Source organism: Triticum aestivum, chromosome 7A (genome assembly GCF_018294505.1).
Source record: "Triticum aestivum cultivar Chinese Spring chromosome 7A, IWGSC CS RefSeq v2.1, whole genome shotgun sequence".
Lineage (NCBI taxonomy): Eukaryota > Viridiplantae > Streptophyta > Magnoliopsida > Poales > Poaceae > Triticum > Triticum aestivum.
This window is the reverse complement of record NC_057812.1, coordinates 89,344,281-89,367,308: the sequence shown is the minus strand read 5'-3', so window position 1 is coordinate 89,367,308 and position 23,028 is coordinate 89,344,281. Positions and strand designations below refer to the sequence as shown.

Genomic DNA, 23,028 nt, shown 5'->3' with positions numbered 1-23,028 from the left:
GATGCCTCAGGTCTAAGGCTGTGAGGCTGATAGCGGTGTCGGGTCCTCATCCTCCTCGCGCGACTGATGGCAGCGGGGGCCCCATCCCTCTCGCGTTGCGGGATCTCCGGCTGGAGCTCCATGGCAGCCCTGGACGGCATGGTTCTTACGTCGGAGATGGGCGCCAGGGCGGTGGCCCTGGATTTTTCCGATGACTACGACTGTAGCCGTGGCTGCGAGGGCGGCATGACATCTCGTTCGGGGGGTTCTTTGCGGCTCAGCTACTCATCTCCGCGTGGTGCGGGTGGTGGCGGTGGTGTCTGCTGAGAGCTCCGGCCTGCTGTTGGGAGCCGGCGGGTGGCGTGGTCCTTTGGTTCTTTTTGCTCTAAGATGGTGCTCTGCCGGTTGCCGGCCCTCATGGATTTGCCCATTGACGAGTTCCGGAATGCTCCGCTGGAGATCCTCATTGGGTGCTTGACGCCTGTAGATTTCTGTATTAGATGGGATTCGGTCGTGTGCACCCCTATTTCAACCCGAGTGGCTTCAGGAGGGTGCGACGCGAAGCTTCGTTGTTTGTTGACAGTATGGGACACGTCGGTATTTTAGTTTCCGTGGTGAAGACAGTGACAGAGAACGTCATGGTGGCTGAGGTCTTAGGTCTTGTAATAGCGGATCGAGTCCTCGCGGCGATAAGGACTTTGCTTGGTGATTCATGACTCGTGGCAGCGGCATCGGCAAGTGGGGACAGCATCACAGGCAGAGTACAGAGTCTTGGCTTTCAGGATGAAAGCCCAAGGTATGGCCTTAATTGATTGTGTCTGGGAGTAAGCTTGTTGAAAGCATTGTTTTGAGAGCACGGATCTTCTCTAAGGTGAAAACCTAAGATCTAGGACCGGGCAATGACGGTGCTTCTGCACTGTTTTCTTTCTGGAGGCGTCGTTTTTGGAGAATTAGGACTTCGGATGTTGTCTAGGTGGTGGTTCGTGCTGCAGCTACAAGGAATTGATCACTGTGTTGGAACCGCAGCCCTCTAGCTACCTCTCTTCTCACTCGAACGGAGGTGAAAGAAGAAGAACAGTGGACACAAGATTTTCCGGCCGGCGCACGAACACCGCCATGGACGCACGAACGCCCCAATCCTTTACTTCTTTACAGTGGCTACATGGCTACACTCAGCTAATACCGGCACACTTCGATCAATACATGGGAGGGCTTTTTATACCCGGACGCACACACACAATCCAACCCGGCCATCACACCGGCCACTAACTCACGCACACACGTAGTAATCCAACCACCACTGGCCGGCTAACACGCTAACAGCCCATGCATGCATCCATATACTAACTACCTAGACTAGATGCACGAATGACCCGTGTGGCTCGGTCACCACCTGCGACCACTAATCCAGCTACATCCATGCACGAACTGTCACAACACACACGACTCGGGCTGCCTCTCCCACGCATACACGAACACGCATCTGGCGCACCCGACGCCGGTCGCCACCGCACACCGCACATGGCATGGCTTATGCTAACACACTGTTGCGGCATTTTTCTTCTTCTTTTTATTATTATTATTATTATTGTTGTTGTTGTTGTTGTTGTTGTTGTTGTTGTTGTTTTTTGACTGTGTACATCTGCAATGTCTTTACTAATTGTATTGTTGTAGAAATCGGATGTAATTGATATCTCCATGATATTAATATATTTCTTTTACCAAAAAAACAAAGCATGGTGACTCGCCAACTCCAAGCAAGCACAAAGGATCACGCTGAGTGCGGAGAAACTAGTGCACAAGCAATCACAAAGTGACAAAGCTGGGTGCCGTGCAGAAATCTGGGCGCTCGCCCGTCCACGACGCAAGCGCTGAGAAAGGAGAGGAGAAGCTACTCCGTGGTGCATGGCGAGCTCCAAGGCCGCCGCCGCGACTGCAGCTGCAATCTTAGCGGATCAGTCCCTGGCGATATCACATCAGCCTCCTCCAGCTCAGGTACAAGTATACAAGATGCATCACCCTCCCGTTAGATCTGGTTATTCTGTTCGACGTATCTGTAATTCAGGATCAAGCGCTTTTTTCTTTCTCCTTTTGCATATTTTGTCCATCAAATCTACGTACATCATATTTCCCCCTTATTTTCCTCATAAATAATCTATCTTTTGTGCACGTGAATTTGATTGACGGATCTAAGATCATGAGGAATGGAGGGGTTTCTTGTCAGTGCCGCCACGGGTGCCTTGAAACCCGTCCTGGGGAAGCTGGTCGTTGTGCTGGGCGACGAGTACAAGCGTTTCAAGGGAGTGCACAGCCAGATAAAGTTCCTCGCCGATGAACTCATGGCCATCCATGCTTTTCTGCTGAAAATGTCTAAGGTCGAGAATCCTGATGCGCAAGACATGGCATGGATGAATGAGGTGCGGGATCTGTCCTACGACATCGAAGACAGCCTCGACGAATTCATGCTACGCGATGACACTAAGCCATATGGCTTTATTGAGAAGATCAAGAATTTGTTAGAGAAGACCAGGAGTCGGAGTAGTATTGCCAAAGCAATCCAAGATTTGAAGAAGCAAGTGATTATGGTGGGCGAGAGGCATGCAAGGTACAAGATTGGTGAGGGTGTCTCCAAGACAAGCAACACTACTGTCGACCCTAGAGCTCTTGCTATATTTACGGACATGTCAAACCTTGTCAGTATTGATGGGCCGAAGCATGATGTTATCACATTGCTTACTGAAGAAGTTGGGGGTAAATCAACGCAACAACATCCAAAGGTGGTCTCTATTGTTGGTTTTGGTGGACTGGGTAAGACGACTCTTGCACACCAAGTATATGAAGAGTTGAAAGGGGAATTTGAATGTCAGGCTTTCATATCAGTGTTAAGAAATCCAGATATGATGAAAATTCTTAGAACTATTCTTAGTGAAGTAAGTAAGAAAGACTATGCTAGTGAAGCTGCGGATGAACAACAACTCATTATCAAGATCTCCAACTTCCTCAAAGACAAAAGGTGCTACCTCAACTCAATTTTACTCGTCATCTTCTAATAATTATATATTGTCCCAACCATATGATGATTCGTCTTAATATGTAAGTACACCTTTTATTTGACCTTCTGCATGCTTGCATGACCACCACATTTTTAGATAATGGAAGATAACTCCTGGCCAAAAAAACATGTACAAAAACAACAGTTCATTTTGTAATATGTTAGTACCAACTATAAAAGTGCATGCTCTAGCCAATGCAACCAAAAGACTGATCTGAAAGAGACGGCAGGACATTATACTCCAACACTCCCCCTCACGTCTATGCTCCTTTGAAGCTATATGACGTGGGCAGCGAAAGCGGGGGTTTTGAACCCTGAACCTATTTGTTGTAACTTTATGCACCTAACCAGTTCATCCATCAGACCGATCTGATGAAAGAGACTAGGCAACACATTATACGTCAACACTCCCCCTCACGTGTGGCTCCCTCAGGCCTAAACATGGACCAAAAATGGGCTGCAATTTAATTGCGCCAGCCGGGTCTTCAACTCAAGACCTCTTGGCTTTAATATCATGTAGAAGTGCATGCTCTAGCCAATACAACCAAAAGACCGATCTTATGGAAGAGACTAGGCAGCACATTATACGTCAACACTCCCCCTCACGTGTGGCTCTCTCAGGCCTAAACGTAGACCGAAAGTGGGCTGCAATTTAATTGCGTCAGCCGGGTCTTGAACTCAAAACCTCTTGGCTCTGATACCATGTAGAAGTGCATGCTCTAGCCAATGCAACCAAAAGACCGATCTTATGGAAGAGACTAGGCAGCACATTATACGTCAACACCCCCCTTCACGTGTGGCTCCCTCAGGCCAAAACGTGGATCGAAAGTGGGCTGCAATATAATTGCAGCTAACCGGGTCTTGAACTCAAGACCTCTTGGCTCCGATACCATGTAGAAGTGCATGCTCCAGCCTCTGAACATGATGAGAACAAAAAGATTATTACCTCCTATAATATTAGCACTTCAGCTTGTATAGCCATTGCATTGACAACTATGGTTGTTGGGTATGGCCTGGGGTGGCATGGCGGAGCCTGTGGTGGCGGGGGAGCCCTTTCGAACAACGCGGCCTCGGCGAACGTCGGCAGTGGCTCTCAGCCAGCAGCAGCGGCTACAGGCTGCAGATAACTCTGATGCCATGTAGAAGTGCATGCTCTAGCCAATGCAACCAAAAGACCGATCTGAGAGAGAGGGCCGGACATTATACTCCAACACTAGCTGTCCAACAAGCAACTCAGCTTGCAAAATGTAATTATCACGAAACTGGGTTCAACAACAACATCTACGGTAATGTCAGCTTAAACAAGTACTCCCTCTGTACTGATTGGAGGGAGTATCAACTTTCTTATATTGTTTGTTGTTAATCAGGAAAAAAATCTTCTTTCTTTTGTCGTATGATTTTGTAGGATATATTAAAGCCTCACTAATGTCGCTCATAAAAATCATGTGCAGGTACTTAATTGTAGTTGATGATATATGGAATGTCGAAACATGGGATATTGTAAAGTGTGCATTCCCCAAGACCAGTTGCGACAGTAGAATAATCACCACTACTCCTATAAATAATGTAGCTCAGTCATGTTGTTCATCTTTCAATGACCATATTTATAATATAAGGCCTCTGAATATGGTTCACTCCAGACAATTATTTCACAAAAGGTTATTCAGCTCCAAAGAAAAATGCCCTTCATATCTCAGAGATGTGTCTAATCAAATATTGGAAAGATGTGCTGGCTTGCCTTTGGCGATTATTGCTATATCTGGTTTATTGGCCAACAAACCATGTACAAAGGATCATTAGGATCAAATCAGAAATTCAATTGGTTGTGCGATTGAAAAAAATTCTAGCATTGAAGGAATGGTAAAGATATTATCACTTAGTTATTTTGACCTTCCTCCTCATCTTAAAACATGTCTACTATACCTAAGTATATTTCCGGAAGACAATACTATTGAGAAACAGGACCTCATAAACAGATGGATTGCTGAGGGATTCATTCATGAAGAACTAGGATATACAGTAGACGAGCTAGGAGAGATGAGTTTCAGCGAGCTGATCAATAGAAGTCTAATCCAACCTATGAGGACAGACACATGTGATGAGGTGAAGAGTTGTTGTATTCATGATACAATTCTTTATTTCATCATATCCAAGTCTATTGAAGAGAACTTTGTTACTTTCGTTGGTGTTCCCACTTTAACTATCGGAGCACAAAGAAAAGTTCGTCGGCTCTCTCTTCAAGTTGGCAAAAAAGGAAATACTACTCTACCAGCGAGTCTTACATGGTCTCAAGTCCGATCACTTAATGTGTTCGGACATTTAGAGGAAATCCCTGTCCTAGAGAAGTTCAGGTATTTGTGTGTTCTGGACTTTAAAGGTATGCACAAATTGAGAAGTGATCATCTTGCAAATATAGGGAGGTTGTTTCAGTTGAGGTATCTGAACCTCAGATATACAATATTAGTGATCTCCCAAAACATGTTGGACATCTACAATGCTTACGGATGTTGGACCTAAGAAACACCAATCTGCATGAATTACCAGCAGCTATTCTAAGTCTTGGAAATTTGGTGCATCTATTTACTGGCAGTAATGTTAAATATCCAGATGGAATTGGCAAGATGCAATCATTGCAGACGTTGAAACAGATCGACATCTTCTTGCAATCATCCAACTTTTTTCAAGAACTTTGCCAGCTAAAGAATCTGAGGAAGTTGCGACTGAAATTAGGCGATGATCCAACAGAAGTTAACAAGGAGTGCATGAAAGTTATTGCCTCCACTATCTATGAACTAAGCATACTCGGCCTTGATTCTCTAAAGATTGGTAGTGAGGATGGTATCGAGAATGATTACTCATTAGATGACAGCTTCTTACTGGAACAGTGGTGCCCTGCTCCGTGCAGTCTCCGAGAACTTATAATTTCTCAGACCATTTTGCGCATTCCGGATTGGGTAGGATCATTCATCAACCTCCAGAGGTTAATCCTTATTGTGAAGTCAGACAAGCAGGAAGATCTCTATGCCCTTGGAGGCTTACCCACTTTGTCCTTTTTAATTTTGTGCGTAAAAGGAGAAGCAGAGTCTATAGGAAGGCTTACAGTAAGTGGTACCAGTGTATTCGCATGTCTAAAGGTGCTTTTCTTCTATACAGATGAGCATAGGATGGAGCTCGTATTTGTAGAAGGATCCATGCCGAAGCTAGAGTTTCTCTTCATTAGTTTCAGTGCAGCTAAAACAGAGACTCTGTCTTATGGTGTTTTTATTTCGGTATTGAAAACCTCCCCTGCCTTGGGTCCCTTCATTGTACACTTCATGGCGCTACCGAGAGCACTGATCGGGTTGTTGAGGTCGCAAAGGCTGCCATAGAGAGAGCAGCCAACACACACCCCAACCACCCTAGGTTCGAAGTACACATTGAACGAGAATATGATGCATGAGTCATGGGTGGTAGGACTAGTTCTTTCTCCCAAACAAGACCTTGTTAATACCCGGTACTAGCTTCCGTCCGAAGTTACTTCTCGGAAAAATGGATGTGTCTAGACATATTTTAGTTCTAGACACATCCATTTTATACATTTCTGCGATAAGTAATTTCAGATGGAGGGAGTATTTTGTTCTTCCCTTGTCTCATATAATCTGGCTGTTTTCCTTTTCAGGTTGTTGTGGGATCTCGTGGGAGTATTCTAAATACGAAGCATGTCTCGACACTCAAATGAATGCGTACCTCCCTTTATGCGGATGACGCAGCTGTATTTGTAGCTCCGATCAAAAGTGATGTGGACAAGCTTGCGACTATTCTGAGAGGCTTTGGGGATGTCACCGGTCTGTGCACCAACTTCCATAAGAGCTCGATGGTTCCGATTCGATGCGGTAACCTTGACTTGGGGCGCATCACCCAAGGGTTGCCAGCTGTTAGGGCCTCCTTCCCACTGCGATATTTGGTCCTACCACTCTCTGTGTGGAAGCTAAAGCTCGTTGACCTGCAATTCCTTGTGGACAAGGTGGCAAGCAGATTGACAACATATGAGGGCCAACACATTACCACCATTGGGCGCGCGACTCTTGTCAAGTCGGTGCTCGCTTCCCAAGTGATTTACTTCATCACACCGCTTGTCATACAGCCTACCATCCTTCAAAGCATCGACAAGCTTGAGAGGGCCTTCCTGTGGTCCGGGTCAGATAAGACAACCGGGGCAAAATGCAAGGTCAACTGGGACATTGTCAGTCGGCCCCTTGCTTATGGTGGGCTTGGGGTCCTCAACACCAATAAGTTCGCACGGGCTTTGAGACTGGGTGGCCTTGGTACGAATGGAAGGAGCCAACAGAATTGTGGGTTGGGAGAGATAACCTGTGTGATAAGGAAGATCTCAACTTCTTGTACGCTTGCACCACAATCAATGTCAGGAATGGGGCGAGGACACCCTTCTGGGAATCCCCTTGGCTCCTTGGGCGCAAGCCCAAGGACATTGCTCCTCTCATTTATGAGTCTTCATCGCGGAAACTTTGGAAGGTACAGGAGGCCATCAAGGAAAACGCGTGGATCCTCAAAATCAGGCCGCCTGCGGTTGCTTCCACCGAACATGTAACTCAATTCTTCACCCTTTGGATGCTTCTGCATGAGGTGCATCTTGATGAGCTTGCTGAGGATGACATAACATGGAAACACTCGGACTCTAGGCATTATTCTGTGGCCTCTGCTTATAGGGCACAATTTTTGGGTTTGGTCCTCTCCCCCATGGACCAAATGGTTTGGAAGCCTTGGGCCCCACCAAAGGTCAACTTCTTTGCTTGGATCACGCTGCAAGATCGAATTTGGACCGCCGACAGGCTGGCTAAGCGAGGTTGGCCAAATTGTGGCCCTTGGCCCTTGTGCGGGGGTGTGCAAGAATGTGGAATCCATCTATTCTTCAGGTGCTGCTTCACGCTGAGGCTGTGGAATTTGGTTATTTAGAAATTTCTCATACACGACATGGACGCGTCTGCGTGGAGCTCGTTCGACTCAGTCAAGGCATGGTGGGCGAGCATGAGCGCCGTGGGCACCACCAACCGAAAAGTGAAGGCCTCGATCACCATGCTTGTCTCGTGGGTCATTTGGAATAAGAGAAATGCAAGAGTGTTTCGGCATAAGAGCGCACCTCCGCCAACTTTACGCAACACCATCGTAGACGAGGCAAACCTTTGGATCACCACCGGGGCAAAGAAGTTAGGGTCTTTTCTATTGCGAGAATAATTGCCATGCCGTATTTTGGGTGTATGTTGTAACAAACTCTTCTCTCCTTATTTAGTACGAAATATGTATGTGGCAACCGTGTGGCAGATTGCAAAAATGCCACATGATCTCGTCAACGCCCTTCGATCGTGATCCCGATCCAATCGCGCCTCTTCTCTATTTTTTCTGCGAGCGACCTAACTCTGCAGACGACCCACCCGCCTCCCTCGCCTTCCTTTCCCCTCATCCCGTCCCCAAGATCACGCCCTCACCGAATCCAGGTGAGACCTGAGGGTGAGCTCCACTCCCAGCCTGTGGGGCGTCGGGATCCAGTCTGTGGTTCCCTTGGGACTTCACCGTCAAGCCTCCTCGTCCTTATCATCCTCGGCAATGGCTACCCCGGTATCCCATCTCGCCGTGCCTCTCAACTCCACGCTGGCGGCTCCGTCCATCGACGCGTTGGCGCCACAACCTGAGGCAACTCTCCGGCCGTGCAACTCCACACCATCAACGGTCGTAGTGTACACCGCCGCCGGTCACGCCCCCGACATGCAACTTCATCGCCGCGGCATACGGCTGGCCGAGCACCTGCACATCACCCCTTTCTCCATGGATTCGCAGCGTCGCCTACCCATCTCCGGCATACTGCTGCCATATTAGTGCCAAAGTTAGTGCTATGCACTGCTGCCATATTCCTTTTAGCATTTGGATACCATCTAGCATGCATAAGTGCATAACTGATTTGGAGTTTGCTACTGGTGATGTAATACTTACACTTGGCAATAGGTTGGAGCCGTTCTTTGTTGCTAATCTAGTCATGAACCATGCTATATTCTGTTTTACCAAACCAACTGTTCTGATGATGACATTGGTTCATTATCATCTAGGCATGGAAGCATGGTACGGTTGTTGTGTGCCAATCAACAAGGCCTTGTCATCATCGCCATTTATTAGGTGTTATGAGATTGATATGTTAATCAGGGTTTCTCCATGTTAGGTGTTACGAACCTGCTCCTGGCCATAGACAAAATATTGAGGATGGAGGAAAGTCAAAATACTGATGAAATCGAGAGTGCATTGGAGACCCTAAGTCTAATTGGTACAAGTAAGTTACGTTTCTATGTCTTTCTAGTAATTTTCTGTTGTACTGAAACCTGCATCTTTCGGGAGTGGTCTCATTAACCATAATACTTCATTTCACTATCTGGCGTACCCTTTGTTTATCTTGCTCACTTAATGAAATAGCAACTCAAGGAGCACGATTGTTGTTCTCCGATCGACCAAATATTGCCAAACTTGTGCTAGAAATGTCCTTTGATAGGAAGGGCGGAGCTAAATAGTTGGTAAGTTCATCTACTACTCCTACTCTGTTGGTCATTGGCAAAGTCTCCAGAAACTATTCCTCTTAGAGTAATGCTATGAAACTTTCAAGCGGCTTTACATGCATTTTTGGAAGCATACGTGATGTTGATTGACAACAAGACCAGATGAAATTGGATGATTATCAAGCAGAAGAGTGCCTGAAGCACTTAGTCTACACCGCAACATCAAAGAGTTCAAAATTAAGTCCTTCAGTTAGTGCAACAAAATTCCCCTAGTTTTATCTTTCTCGGAAATGAAAACCTTTCATTGTTTAGTCAACTACATCAATATTTTCTTCCTTTGTTATCTGCAAGGAAAGAAATATTTCAGTTCTAACCTCTCTCTTGGCTAGAAAATGGCATCTCCGAAATTTATTGTTTAAGGTATATGCATAATATAACTTATGTTGGTCTTATGGAAAATCAGATAGTTTTTATGATATCCTTATGAGCAAGATATTCTTATGAGAATCATATAATTCTTATGAACATATGATAGAAAAGAAAAAGGTAGTATTGTTAAGGCGGCTGGTACATAATAGAGCAATGTCGGGGCCTGACCCCCTTTTTGAAAAAAACATAATAGAGCAATGGCATTACAGAAAACAAAATACGTATGTGTAAACATTGTTTTAGCTGATGATGGTAACTTTGACCCGATGAATAAATTGTTGAAACATTCCACTGGTAACCGCTGTGTAAATAACATGTTAATTTATGCACCGCAAACCCAATAACATATGAGCACACACGTACACCATGGTAACTTTGACAAGGAAAAAAGTTGTTGAATTTTACCCCGGTAACTTCTATGTCCATAACATGGAAAGTTGAACTCTGCAGATCTGATAACTCACATACAAACACAATGGTAATTTTTTAACATAATGAGAAGAGTTGGTGAAACATACACTTGTAATTTTTGTGTAAAAGGTCTGGTAATATACGCACCGCGGTGTTGGTAACTTACGTGCAAACACCATGATAAACTTTGACCAGAGATTTTTTTGTTAAAAACACACCCTGGTAATTTTCTACGTAAACAGAATGGTAATGTATTGGTTGCAAACCTAACAACTTAGGTACAAACACCACAATATCTTTTACCTAGAGAAAAAAGTTGATGAAAGCACCACCTAACATCATGGTAACTTTTTTGACCCAAGAGAAAAATTGTTTGAAAACATACCTCGTAAGTTTTGCCAAAATAGCATGGTAATATACTCAACGCAAGCATGATAACTTACGATAACACCATGGTAACTTTTGAAGAGAGGAGGCGGAGTTGTTAAAAACATGCTCATGGTAAATTCTGCGTAAATAGGATGGTAATATACACACCGCAGACATGATAACTTACACATAGACACCATGGTAACTTTTGACCGGTGAAAAAGTTTAAAAACATGCTCATGATAAATTCAGCGTAAATAGCATGGTAATATTTCAACCGCATACCTGAAAAGTTACGCACAAAAACCACGGTAACTTTGATCAAGGAGGGAAAAAGTTATTGAAAAAATTACTTTCCCGATAACTTATGTGAAAGTAGCATGATAATATATGAATTGCATATCCGATAATTTACATACAAACACCGTGGTAACTTTGATCAAGAAGGGGAAACCGTAGTTGAAAAATATACCTCTAGTAACTTATGCAAAACTAGCACGGTAATATATGAACTGCATATTCGATAATTTACATACAAACACCATGCTAACTTTAACTATGGGGAAAAAGTAATTGAAAAACTTACCCTTCTGATAACTTATGTGAAAATAGCATGATAATATATGAGCAACATACTTGATAATTTATATACAAACACCACGGTAACTTTGACCAAGTGGAAAAAGCTTTTGAAAAACATACCCCACAATAACTTATGTAAAAACAACACAGTAGTAACGAACCGCATACCCGATAACTTATGTACAAACATCATGGTAAATTTGACCAAGGAAAAAAAGTATTTGTTAAAAAACATACCCCGATAATTTATGTGAAAATAGCTTGGTAATATACAAAACACATACCCGATAACTTACCTACAAACTCCATGGTTACTTTGATCAAGGAGAAAAAAAAGGTAGTTGTTCACAAACAAAACCCCCGGTAACTTATGTTAAAGTATCATGATAATTTTACGTTCCACATATGTGGTAACTTATGTAATTCATGCGTGGGAACTTTTGAGACGATAAATAGACAAACACCATGGTAACTTTTACCAAAGACAAAAAAGCTATTGAAAAACATAACCTCGATAACTTATGTGAAAATAACACATTAATATACGAACAACATACCCGATAACTTATGTACAAACATTGTGGCAACTTTTGGCCAAGGAAAGAAAAAGATATTGAAAAACATAACCATGGTAAATTATGTGAAAATAACACGGTAATTTGCATACAATAGGCGTGGTAACTTATGTAGCATAGGCGTGGTAACTTTTGATTCAAAAAAGAAGTCATCGAAACATACCAACATGGGATCTAGTTTCAAAGATCTCGTCGTGACGAATCTTTTATGTGAAGACAATTTATGCATCGGACCGGCGGCTTAAGCTATAAATTTTTTGAATTTTTGAAATAAAGAGAATCTAGGATGACATCATATTGTTTATCCTCTAGTACATGCATATAATTGGAAGAAAGAATGTTGTGGAAGGAGAAAAAATCATGCTAATGCGTGCATGTATGTAATTAAAGTGAAGCGAGAAAGTGTGTGACAATTTTGCTTATATGGCACACATGTGCCAAATATTTTGGTCCTATTTAATATGTGATGCAAATCTTTTGCCTCTGTTTCAAAAAAAATATGAATGCAGCAATCTTCAATCTTCAAGCTACATTAGCCGAGATTCTTTGGTTCTATGGGCTCATGCATGATGGCTAAACACCAAGCGCTGGGGCTGGCTGGCCCCACCTGGTGGTCTCTGGCCAGCTAACCTCTGCACGGCTCTCGCCAGTGAAATTATCCTGCAAGGCTGCAAACCAAAGCCACGCGGCACAAGGTGTTCTTCTACTGTACTATAGCATCTCTCATTGTTCAAGTAGCCGAGAGAAGAAAAAAGTGCAATTTGGCTCTGTCCATTGCAGTTCACAATGTTGCTTGACCGATGCTTCCGACTGCTTCCAGCTGCAAGAAGGTCAGACCATCCATTTATATTTGGGTATTATACTTGTTGGCATCTTCACGTATGTCGCACTTCATGTAGTGTTCTAGTATCTGAATGGATTCGAGAAATATTAAGGGAAATGTAGAGGTTCTGGGAGATTCTATAGCAGTAGTATGGATATATCTAATCCGTTGGATGATGAAAATAAATAGCCCACAGTGAAAAGAACATGAATTTGAGCCCACAATAATTTGTTCTAATGTAGAAGGACTCCTTTAGTATGGATTACATCACCTTGCACAGTTTTAGCAAACAAAGCAGGCACTGCCATAGGACCTGCAAACCACACCACTAATGTGACCGAAAAGCATGTCATTGCATAATTTCCAAATGGACCACATCGGTGCAACAACAATCATATTCGCTGCAGTGTTCTTTTTATTAGACAACTACAGTAAAGTCATAGTTTCGTAATGTTGGTTCTTCCTCAAACACGACGTAAGTACCAAACGTAAGCGAAATGATAATGAGACTTCTTCGAAATTATGGCATTGTCGCTTAGGCCATATTTCGAAGAGGAGAACTGAGTATCTCATTAAAGAACAAATCCTTCGTCCTTTAGATTTCTCAGATGCGGATATTGATCATTGTATTGATTGCATCAAGGAAAAATATGCCAAAAAAATTAAGAAAGGTGCAAATCGAATCACATGAGTTTTAGAATTAATCCACTCAGACATATATGGCCAATTTAATGTAAAATCGGTGGATGGTACTCCATCCGTTTCTTTTTAGTCTACATATAAGATTTGATCAAAATCAAACTTTGTCAACTTTGATCAAGTTTATAGAAAAAAAATATCAAGATTCACAATAGGAAATCAATATTATTAAATGCATCATAAAATTAATTTTCATACCATATAGCTTTAGTAAATGTTGATATTTTTTTCAACAAAGTTTGACTTTGACCAAATCTTATATGCAGACTAAGAAGAAACGAAGGGAGTACTGATTCATACATAATCACCGATGTTTTCTCCCGTTATGGATACATTTATCCTACCAGGTGGCTCCCTAGTGCACATTGCAAATATATAAAAAGTATGTGCCGTGGAAGAATTGGGTGCTGCTCTAAGTTCTCCCTCTGAATCACTCTCACTCACTGAAGCTCGACCCTAAGGGCTTCTTTGGATCACAGGATTTGCAAAACAAAGGAATAGGAAAAATGGAGGATTTGATTGCCATGACATAGCCAATCCTGTGGATTTTTTCCAGAGGTCAGACCTCATGTGTAAATTCCTTTGAAATCAGCACCTTGGAGACCCAATCCTGAGGAATTTTAATGGCCCAATCCTTTGATCCAAATGCGTTTCATAGGAAACAATCCTGAGGATTGATATCCCATGAAAATCCTGTGAAAATCCTCCAATCCAAAGAAGGCCTAAGCTCACCGATCAGAGCAAGCACTGCTAAGGACCGAACACGCATCTGATCAAGCTCTAGGAGAAGGAAGAAGAAGACAAGATGACAGGACCTCAAGATCGAGGCAATTGTCCATCTTCTCATTTTTATGTGGCTCAAGCTTAATCTAGTTGATCCTGGTGCACTGGCGATCAACATGGCCCACCCACATGCAGATGGTTCTCTCACGTGCACAAAGCATTAACATTGCAAGTCGGAGAAGAGAACAACTACCTGTTTATTGGTCCCCTTAGCATTTTATGTGCCAAACTTTGACCATAAATTTAATTAACTAAGAAAATAATAATGCATGTCATAAAAAATATATTGTTGGATTCATATTTGAATATAATTTTCAGTGATTTATTTTTGGTTACATGCAGTACCATTTTATTAGTTAAATCTAAGGTTAAAATTGAGCACAAAATGCAGAGGGGGCCAATAAACCAGGACGGAGGTAGTAACATTGAGGGCCAATTAACGTCATCTTCCGCATCCTCGTGAAGGGGGCCAATTAACGTTATCTTCCGCATCCTCGCGAAAGGGTACGCCATTAGGGCGGCCCCTATAGCCGACCGGATCACCCACCCTGACCAGTCGGCCTTCATCCAGGGCCGATATATCCTTGATGGAGTCTTGGCCTTCCACGAAGCTCTTCATGAGGTGCACTCCAAACACCTCAAGGCAGTCTTCCTGAAACTGGGCTTCCACAAGGCCTATGATACGGTCAGTTAGGCCTTCCTTCGGGAATGTCTGCTCCGTAAGGGCTTCGACGACCGATGGGTGACCAGGGTGATGCATATGGTTTCCTCGGGTCGCACCGCGGTGAACATTAATGGGGAGATCGGCCCATTCTTCCCCACATTCTATGGGGTGCGTCAGGGCGACCCCTTCTCCCTGTTCCTGTTTAACATGGTTGTCGATGCTCTGGCGACCATTCTGGATAAGGCCAAGGCGGCGGGTCACATTAAGGGGATAGTGCCGCATCTAGTTGGGGGGAACAGGATCTCCCTGCTCCAATATGCAGATGACACCATTATCATGGTGGAGGGTTCTGAGAGTGATATTTCAAACCTCAAGTTCCTCCTACTGTGCTTCCAGCAAATGTCCGGCCTTAGGATCAACATCGACAAGAGTGAGGTGATGGTCTTGGGCTACACCCAAGACGAGCGCCAGAGCATAGCGGATTGGCTTAACTGCCAGCTCGGGTGCTTCCCCACGGCATATCTTGGGATACCCATTAGTGACTCTAGGCTTACGGTGGCTGAGTTGCGCCCCACGATGGGAAAGCTTCAGCACCGTATCGAGCCCTGGCAGGGTCGCTGGCTCTCAAAAGCGGCCCGTACGGTGCTCATTAACTCGTCCCTCTCCAGCCTGCTATTATTCATCATGAGCTTCTACAGCCTTCCCGAGATTCTACATCACGAGATTGCCACCGTTCAGGGGCGTTTCTTCTGGGCCGGCGAGGGCGATAAGCAAAAGTACCACATGGTTAGGTGGTCTGAGATCTGCAAACCTCGCGACCAGGGCGGACTCGGGATCATGTTCTCCAAACGCACGAACATTGCCCTTCTGACTCGGTGGCTCTGGCGGATTGCCAACGGAGACGGTGGCCTGTGGCTTCGCATCATTCAGCAGAAATACCTCCACGTCCAGCCTCTCGCCTTCTACCAGCGATCTGGAGGCTCCCAGTTCTGGTAGTCCATCATTCAGCTCCTTCCTGTCCTCTAGATCGGGACCTCGATCTAGATTGGTTCCGGCACCGCCACTCTGTTCTGGTTCGATAGATGGACTGGTGACTCGCCCCTTGCCGCCCGCTTTCCGGACCTGTTCTATATCGCGGTTGCCCCAGAGATCTCCGTGGCGACCGCCCTTATTGACTTGGGGAAACTCGCGTTCCGGAGACCTTTTGGCCCGGCTGAGAACGCAGACTGGCAGGAGTTGCTCGACTGTATTGCGCTCCATGAGCCTGATCTCACGGCGGACGATGACCGCGCCAGATGGCGACTAGAGCCTTCTGGACAATTCTCCACCAAATCTCTCTACCTGTCCATTTCCCCCTCGCTTGGCCATGAGGCGCCCTCCTCCATTTGGGAGATCCGCCTCCCCCTGAAAATTAGGATCTTCTTATGACAATGGATTCGCGGCCGCCTCCCATCAGGCGTAAATGTTCTGAAGCGCAATGGCCCTGGGGATGGGCGTTGCCCGCTCTGCGGGCCTGAAGAAGATTCAAACCATATCTTCTTCACCTGCGTGTCCGCGCGGTTCCTTTGGAGCCGTTTCCGCGAGATTGTGGGTGGAAGCTGGGACCATAGCAACTTCCCCGCTCTCTTTGCCGAACTCCAGGCGATCCCACCCGCGTTACGCCACATTAGCACTAGTAGAAAAATAAATTTTAGTACCGGTTCATAAGGACCTTTAGTACCGGTTCTGGAACTGGCACTAAAGGGTGGGGACTAAAGGTCTCCCTCCCTTTAGTCCCGGTTCAATATGAACCGGGACCAAAGGCCCACCATGTGGCACGAGGCACGCCGTGGTCTGGGGGACCTTTAATTAGTCCCGGTTTTTTTTTGTTTTTTTTTTGAAATAAAGTAAAAACAGCCCGCCTACTGGGCCGGCACAACCTGCATACGACTAGAAACCCAACCTCTAGTTGGGCCAGGATGTAGGCCCGTATGGCCCAATAGGCCCCACAGGGCAGAAGACTTGCAATAGGCCCGCAAAGGCCTGCTTAGAGAGGAGCTCGACACGGTAGCCGCGGCGGGGCTTATAAATCGGTGCGAGCTCCTCTCAACTAGTGAGGTGGGACTAAACATTGTGCACTGTAGGTGGCAGCGCACCATACCGGTTGGTGGCTCCAACCGGTACTAAAGGGGGGGGGGTCTTTAGTACCAGTTGGAGCCACCAACCCGTACTAAAGGCCACCACCTCTTTAGTACCGGTTCGTGGCACGAACCGGTACTAAAGGTTCGCCACGAACCGGTACTAATGAGCGCCGCCCGCCTAGCCGTTGGAACCGGCACTATTGGTCACATTAGTGCCGGCTCAAATACAAACTGGGACTAATGAGCTAAACATTTGACCTTTTTTCTACTAGTGTAGGTGGTTGACCATTGGGGTCCTTGCCTGGACGCTGTGGACTGTTAGGAATAAACTTGTGATTCAGCTATTCCTCTTCGTCGTGCTACTGACGCTTTGTTCAAATGGTCTGGTTACTTGCAGCTTTGGCGGCCGCTTAGCCGTCCCAGGGAGAGAGACGCCATCACCTTCATCATCACCCGGCTTCGTGCGATGGCTCTCCGGTTGGCGCCACCGCTTCCTCCGCCACCACCAGAACCAGATTAGAGAGTCGAGTCGACGCCTCCGCCACCGCCGTCTAGGGATGTTTCGTCGTGCGTCTGTGTTGGGCTTGTTGTGTTGTGCCCACATCGGAACTTGGCCTGTTGTGTTTGTGTGTGTGACTGTTGGACCTGACCTGGGTGGCATTGTGTTGGTGTGTGGTGTGTTTTGTTGTTACCTTGATACTCTGTGCTTGATGGGTGTTTTATTTATAAAGTGGGGTGAAAGCCTTTTTCGATAACATTGAAGGCACTATTGGTCAATACAAATATTACAATCATGACATTCGGATATTCCTTCAAAAATTTTAAATTGCTATGGGTTTTTGCAAATTTGAATCTTCTTTGTAATATGGAAAATGAAGCCGACCTTTTTTTTTTCTTTAGTGAAGTTACTAAATTATATTCGAATGTCAAGTCTAGATGCAAATTAACACGGGCCATTCCAACACAATAAGGTGCCATATCTTTCCAGCTGATAAAACAAGAAATAAGACTTCCAAATACATAGACAACGTGTCAAACGAATACGGATAAGATGAAACATTTTTGCTCTAACTACACAAATTCACTCTGGCAGTTGCTTGCGCAGAATCCTGAGAATCAAGAGGTCATGAATTAACACTGAACACTTGAAGAGAGTCGCGGTCTCTCTAGTCCTGGAGGAACAAGCAAACTCTGGCCTCGTCGTACACCTTTCCTGGCCGGCAGAAGTAGCCTCGCTCGGGCGCGCAGTGCGAGTCCTCAGAGCAGATGCAGAGTCCTTCCACGGCGCAGCTCTCCTTGACGATGTCGGGGCTTCCATTGATGCCGAGCACCTGGTCGCTCCACTCGCTCGAGAAGAGCACGTCGGGGTCATACCTGTCCTTCACCCGGAGGAATTTACCAGCTCCCGGGTACTTCGTGATGACACCGCTGAATGCCAAGTTACGGTTCTTTCCCCAGTGCGGGAGGCCACCGTACTTGCGTAGCGCCATCTGCTCGATCTCGTCCACCACGTCGGCGTGCGCGCGCGGCATGCCGTAGGTGCGGCTCCGGTAGTAGATGATGTCGAAGTCGACGCAGTCCTCCGGCTTGCCGAGGTAAGCGGAGGACGCCTTGACGTAGCGGACGAGCACGCCGACCCTGGTGTCGACGCCGGCGCAGAAGATGTCCGGGTTGAGGTCCCGGAGCCGTTGCATGTCCGACACAAACGCCGGCGCCTTGGAGAGCGCGACGCTGAAGCCGGAGTTGTAGTAGAAAGAGCCCCGGATGCGCCGGTCCCAAGGGCAGCCGCTGAGGAGACCGTCCTCCGGGCTATCCATGCAGGTGCCGGACGCCTGGATGCGGTGCTGGTAGCCCACGACCGGGTACCCCGTGAATGAGACGCCGTCGTTTGTGTAGCCGTAGGCCTGCCGTTCCACCGTGTCCGCCAGCGGCCGCGCCGCCGCGCACAGGTCGGCGGCGGTGGTGCCGTTCTCCTGCAGCCGCTCCTCGGCGGCCTTGCATCGACGAGCATGAGCGTGGGGGCGGACCGGGCAAGGAGTGTGTCGCTGAGGCCGTTGCCCGGCGACGACACGTCGACGCGGTCGTCCTGGCGGTAGATGACCTTGCGCTGCTCCGGCTGCCACGTCATGTCGGCGAACTCGTGGAGGCGGCCCCATGCTGCCACTTGGTCCGCCAGGTCTGAGTCGTCGCGCTTCACGAACGCCACCGACCGCTTGAACAGCGGCTGCAACGCCAGCGTGACCTGAGAGACGACGCCGAGAACCCCGAGGGAGACCTTTGCCGCGTCCAGGTCCGGGTGATGGGCGCCGAGCTCCCTCACCACGGCGAACCCCTGGCTCGCCGGCGCCGGCGTCACGATCCTCAGCCCGACCACGTACTCGTGCACGGCGCCGCCCTTGCCCCACAGCGAGCTGCCGTGCGCGCCCGTCGACAGGAGCCCCCCGATGGTTAGGCCGTACCAGTACGGCGAGTGCGGCAGGGACAGCCCTGCGGGTGCGGCGCCGGCGGCCTCGATCAGGTCCCGGAGGACCATGCCGCTCTCCACCGTCATAAGCCTGCTCTCCACGTCCACGCGCACAGTCCGGTTGAGCCGCGCCGTGCTAATGATGGTGCCGTCCAGGCCGCCGGGGCACGCCAGCTTGGGGAGGCTGTGTGAGTACTTGGTGGCGACCTTCATCTTGCGCTTCGCCGCCGCCGCCGCCGCGACGGCCGCCACGAGCTCTTGTTCCGTGCGCGGGTAGGCGACGTTGCCCGCGCGGCAGGTGCTGCGGTCCGGGAAGGAGCCGAACGAGTTGGTGACCGTGCAGTTGGATGTGCCGTGCGTGCAGACCACCGGCTCCGGAGGAGGGCTGCAGCCGGCGACGTGGAGGAGGATGGCCAGAGAGAGAACCGCGAGCGGGATTCCTATTGCTCCCCTCTGTCCTTGCGACATCGCGGTTATGACTCTTGAATTAGTAGGATACCTCTGCTACAGCTTGCTTTATACTATAGCTAGATTGATCACCATGCTTGTGTAATTAGTTTGTCTGGCTTCTCTCTCAATTTTTCTTGTTTGTCTCCCACTTTAAAAAAAATTGAGGCAAATTGCGAGAGCAGCGGTTTGGTGTCCAGACTCATCTGCACCATGCTAACGAAAAAATTCAAAACAAATACTAGAGAAATCAATAAATTCAAAAAAAGAAGCATGATAGATAATTTGGTACGTGAGGTCCACTTCAAATTTCAGATTTGGACATCTAAGTAGCTGTCGACAAAAAAAAAACAAATTTAGGGCTTGTAAAAAAGTTTACTGTTCATGTGCTGTTTTGATCCAATTTGTCTTTTTTCTGAGAGCTACTCATATATTTAAATAATTTGAAATTTAAAGCGCACCTCACACACCAAATTATCCACCATGCAAAAAAAAGGATTTTCTTTGATTTTCATGAATTATTTGTAAAATTTTCTTAACCGGGCGCAGATAAGTATGGGCTCAGAAATGGATATTCAGCAAATTGCTCTTTTGTCATACATGCCCGTGTCTCAGGTCTGAACTTCCATCTGGAAGATATTCCAAGGGGCCTGCGAACTGCGCAAGCTTCTGTCGATAAAAATGGTCTTCAACAACTTTATACTCTAGGCTGGCTGTCTTGTCTCGGTGGTTGCAAGTTGACTTTTCATGAAGAAGCGAAAAAATGTTAAGTCAACTTTGTGTTAGCCTTCTTTTTCTCATATGTGTCTATTATTTTGCGAACAGGTTCAGATCAATTGATTAAACTACCAGTCCAGCAACTCCTAAAAAAATAAAGAAAACTGAGATGGATAGGCTACATGTTAAGATAAATAAGATAGTAATAAGAATGAATTTTTTATGTATATAGGATACATAGAGGTTCAAACGGGCTGGTGGAGCATCGCTCTGCTGCCTATCCATCCCTGGGCAGCAAGTCGTTATTGATCGTGGATGAGGAGCCATCAAGGCTACGACACAGTCGGATCAACACCTTGGCGAAGAAATTGAAAGACACACAAATCCAAAATCCAAACATCTCAAAAAGCTCACGTGCTTTTACACTGGCACCGAAGGGCGACCAACATGATGGAGAGAAGGTCGGAGGACCAAACTACAACGTGAAGTCGCGCTACTACTAGTTCTACATTTGTGTAGTGGATTATTCGTCTCTTGTAGTCCCTTCATTCTATAATGTAACGCATATAGATTTTGCAAAAGTCAAGCTTTTGCGAAAAGCAAAATTTGATCAAGCTTATATAAATTTTGTACTATAGATAGTGATAATTCTCTCTATAAACTTAGTTAAAGTTGGCTAAGTTTAACTTTTGAAAAAACCTATAGGCACTCTACTGTGAAACCAAGGGAGTACTTGGAGTACCATACTAATATCACACAAAACTAGTAGTGGCACCAATAAAAATTAGAATCCACAATGTTGATCTTTTCATTATTAAATTTTATTTACATGTTCTAAGAGCATCTCCAAGTGAAACTAGGCACATCCAAGCTAAAGCTACAAATTACTCCCTCCGTTCCCTTATGTAGTGCGCATAAGCTTTTTGGAAAAATTTCGATTTGTAGTGCGTATTAGCTGCCCCCACCCTCCTTTGGACGAAAATAACCCTTCGCTTTATCCTCTTCCTCTCGCATAGCTCCCCTTTCTTCGTTCGCTCGTTCGAACCAGATCGAACGAAAGATCCCTGATCTCCTCGCCTGATGCACGCCATCCCCCGGCGGAGTCTTTCTTTCCGAACCGGAGCCCGGCGTTGGGACACTGATGGGCGTGTCGGCGCTCGGAGGTGGTGAGCACCGGCGGTTGGCGAGGGCGCCGATGGTGCCGGTAGGAGAGGAAGGGCCTATGCGGGCGGATGCCGAAGGAGGGGACGGCGGCAGGGTGGAAGCTGGTAACGGCTCTGCCGCGACGACGCCAACGGAGCCGCCGACGAGTCTGGGCGAGTTCTTGGACACGGAGCGGCGCCTTTTCTGGCGGTGACACCGCTGTTCGAGGACTGGAGGATGCATCCACGGCCAGTGTCTGCTCGTTCACCACGGCCGGCGAGACCAAGTCGTCAGGACACACCAACGGCGAGACCAAGCCGCTACAGCTCGCTGCCACTTCGACCGGTGAGTACACGCTCGCGGTGGCCGCTTCTTCTCCAAGTTTCAGTGCACGCTTAGCTCAGCATGTGCCTGCTCAGTTCGTCCTCTGTTCGGCAAATAAATCAACGCACTAGTTGTGTGAGTTGGACCCAGCTATCTAAATTTATTTGTGACATTGCTCCAAGCAGAGATGGAGAGAACGAGACGGGGAGAGAAAAAGATGTACTAGTACTCTTTGAGACCGGATGGAAGGACATGGGTATTATCGTCGAAAGTACACCCTCCACCTCACTCATTGGTATATGAGCTGAGAACTATACGCACTATATAAGACTAGTCACAATGAAAGTAACTTCACTAGTAACATCACATATTTCAATACAAGATTGCTTATGTGGCAGCTAATTAATGAGGAGAGAGGGGTTTGTGGTAACTTAGGTAGTTACTGTAACATCACACATTTCAAGGCACAATGTGTCTATAGCCTAATAAATGAACCATTTCATGATACCACTCATATGTTACTACCCACTATGGAGGTAATAATATAGACTAGTAACATCGGTAAGTTACTACTCTATAAGGGTGTTTGGATCACTAGTGACTAGAGACTAGAGACTAGTAGTAGTCACTTTTAGTCAGTAAACCTCCAAACATCCCTGACTAATGGGTGACTAAAACTAGTTTAGTCCCTAGTCACCCCACCCCCAACTAAAAGTGACTAAAGTCTCTCCTCTAATTAATTGGCGGGCCCATCCTGTTGCGGGCGACGCATCTGCCGCCCCATCCCCTTCGCACGCATGCAGGGGGCGGCCGCTCCCCTTTTCACTCCGCCGCTTCCCTTTCCACCGCTGCCGCCGGACTCCGCCGCCGCGGCAGCACTCCGCCGCGCCGCTCCCGTGTCCGTACTCCCG

At 46.7% G+C, this 23,028-nt stretch overlaps 2 pseudogenes; one reads left to right on the top strand and one right to left on the bottom strand.

Annotated features, from left to right (window-relative positions):
* Positions 1-2,183: 2,183 nt before the first annotated feature.
* LOC123153085 (disease resistance protein RGA5-like) lies at positions 2,184-8,263 on the top strand (annotated as a pseudogene).
* Positions 8,264-18,188: 9,925 nt separating this feature from the next.
* On the bottom strand, positions 18,189-22,036 carry LOC123153084 (L-gulonolactone oxidase 2-like; annotated as a pseudogene).
* Between the last annotated feature and the right edge of the window lie 992 nt (positions 22,037-23,028).